This window comes from Lutra lutra, chromosome 4 (assembly GCF_902655055.1).
Source record: "Lutra lutra chromosome 4, mLutLut1.2, whole genome shotgun sequence".
NCBI classification, from domain to species: Eukaryota; Metazoa; Chordata; class Mammalia; order Carnivora; family Mustelidae; genus Lutra; species Lutra lutra.
Window position 1 is genome coordinate 145577967 of NC_062281.1, and position 3059 is coordinate 145581025.

Consider the following 3059-nt stretch of genomic DNA (forward strand, 5'->3'; position numbering starts at 1 on the left):
TGTGTATTATCCTTTTCTTTTCTTACATCAATACTCTGTTTTAATAGAACATACTTAAATGTGCACTGGACCAACCATAAATATGCTTACTACCAAAGTATTTCAAGTTCATTGTATAAAACAGGCCTGAAAAATCTCACAAAAGGGGTTAGAAAAAGGGAAACTGGAGTCCACTATAATTCATTTAGGCTAATTGTTTGATTTCTTTGATGTCTTTGCAAATGCTGGTTTTCTAGTGGGTCTCGGTATGGCTAATATAATCTCTTTCCTCAGGTTGATTCAACACATTTTGTAAAATTGATTAACTTATTTTATGTATCTTTGTGAGATCTTTATTTTTGTGTACCTAGTGTTAAGAAACTTTGATGTATAAAAATCAGATTTAGACAAAAAGTTCAGAAAATGATCAATACACTCAAAGAATTAGTTTATTTTATTTTTTAAAAAGATTTTATTTATTCATTTGACAGGGAAAGAGACAGAGCATAAGCAGGGAGAGAGGTAGAGGGAGAGGGAGAAGCAGACTTCCTGCTCAGCTGGGAGCCTGCCATGGGGCTGGAGATTATGACCTGAGCTGAAGGCAGATGCTTAACCATCTGGGATGCCCCAAAGAATTCTTTCGGATAACAAGTTTTCCAAATTCCCTTCAAGTGTAATTAAGATTGAAAAAAGTTCTGTTTCAACCTAAAATCTCTGGAATACTTTGAGTACATAAAGCAAGACACAGACATTTGAAAACTCCATGAGGGAGAATAGAATTACAGAAATAAACTTGTAAACGAACAAATAGAGATAAAATTAAAAACAAAAAGGCCATCTGAATATTACCACATTTTGGAGCCTGCAGACATGCACCAAGCTTTGCTGTTTGAGAGTTGGTATGGAGCTTGTGGCTCAACCTAAATAATTCAAGTATCATTTCAACCAATCAAGTGTTCCCAGACTTATAGAAAAGATAGGTCAGGTATATGTCATATTTTACTGGAAATATATCCGTATCATATACTCAGAATAGTATTTGAAGTTTACAACGATATTCTAAACCATCTGTGTTTTTATTTATTTATTTTATTTTTTTATTTTTTTTAAAGATTTTATTTATTTATTTGACAGAGAGAGATCACAAGCAGGCAGAGAGGCAGGTAGAGAGAGGAGGAAGCAGGCTCCCTGCCGAGCAGAGAGCCCGATGCGGGCCTCGATCCTAGGACCCTGAGATCATGACCTGAGCCGAAGGCAGCGGCTTAACCCACTGAGCCACCCAGGTGCCCCCATCTGTGTTTTTAATTCATCCTAATGTCAGGAAGTTTTCCTCCTGATCTAAGCCTCTAGCTTGATTTTCCTGGAAGAAAAAGTTACAGCTGGTTAGCATCTCTTCGTAATGACCCTCTATGCGCACAGGCCCCATTTTTCTCTGGATCATGAAGACCTGAATTTGCCACGAAGGTCACAGTAATTTTGTAAGGACCTGGTAAGTGGGATGATTTTCTTACTGATCCTGTGCCCTATTTTATCCAAGTGAATAAAAACCAATTAAAGGACAGAGTCAGTGCTTACCAGCACTTATTTGTCTGGTTCAGGCTCCTGCCTCTGCATTTGCTGGGGCCCAATTTGGTATTTTATAGTAAAGTTTTGGAGTATAAAGCTAGGTAACCTTATAATAATAATGAGAATAGGAAACATTTATTTTTATTTTTTCAAAAGATTTATTTATTTATTTATTTGAGTGGGGGTGGGTGGGTAAGAGGGATTCTCCAACCTGACTCACCTCAAGCCTGGAGCTCCATGGCCACTGGATCTCACAACACTTAGATCATGATCTGACTGGAACCAAGAGTTCACTGCTCAATGGACTGAGCCACCCAGATGCCCCCATTTATTTTTAGTTTAAGAGTTCAGCTTTTCATTGAACAGGTTACAGAAGAGGTTTAGTCAGAAAGTCCAAAGCCCATGTCATCAGCAGACTCTTCTGATTCTTCTTTCTTGACTTCTACTTTCTTCTCAGCTAGGGCAGCAGTGGTGGAGGGAGCAGGACCTCCTGCTGGGGAAGGTCCACCACTCCCTACATTGCAGATGAACCTCCTGAAGTTCACATGGGCCAGGCCCTTTGCAAACAAGCGTGGCCAAAAAGGTTCAACATTTACACTGGCTGCTTTAGTGAGGCATCGATCTTCATCTCTGTGACCAGTACTTCATCCTGCAGGATGAGGGCTGAGTAGATGCAGGGGAGCTCCAAGACAAAGGCCATGGTGCAGGTGAGTGCTGAGCAGGCACTGCCAGGTGAGGTGCTGTTGGTGTGGATAAAGGGAGAGACTTACCCCCACCAGGCCTTACCTTCCTGGGCAGGACCCAGCACCTTGAAGGCAGCTGAGGAAAGGAAGGAAATATTTCTTTATAAAGCCAATAAGTAAAGAATAAGATTCATTACAAAATTTCTGAAGTATTTCTCATACTTAGTGGCAAAATTGACTATTTGCATTAGATTGAAAATTACTCTTAGAAAAATCTTCTGGGCCAGTATTCTAGGAACCAAACATGAGACTGACTTCAGATCAGGTCTGGACCAATATATTTTGGTTTCTGCTAGAGACATTTAAAATGTGTCTACACTGCATTTAAAAGTACGTTTTAGGCTATTTGATTTATGATGAACCTCGGTATAGCTTCATTTTTGGGGGGTATATAATTTCCATCAAAATTGGAAAATTTTTGGTCATTATTTCTTCAAATAGTTTTCCTCATCCCTTCTTCCCTCTCTTCTCCTATGATTCCCAGTTACTCAGGTATTAAGCTGCTAGAAGTTGTCCCACATCTCACTGTCTTCCAACTCACTGTCCTTTTTTTTTTTTTTAAGTCTGCAATGTCAAAATACTCTTAGTCCTACCCAGCGTATTTTTCATCTTTAGAAATTTGATTTTGGTCATTTTTGTATCTTCCATGGTCTTTTCATGAGTTAATGATTTTGGGTATCAGACATTGTAAATTTATGTTGTTTAAGCACATTATCCTTTTGTATTCCTATAAATATTTTTGAACATTGTTCTGGGCATTCAAATAACTTG

General features: G+C 38.7%; 1 pseudogene; it reads right to left on the reverse strand.

Moving 5' to 3' along the window:
- Positions 1–1883: 1883 nt before the first annotated feature.
- LOC125098986 (60S acidic ribosomal protein P1-like) lies at positions 1884–2245 on the reverse strand (annotated as a pseudogene).
- Between the last annotated feature and the right edge of the window lie 814 nt (positions 2246–3059).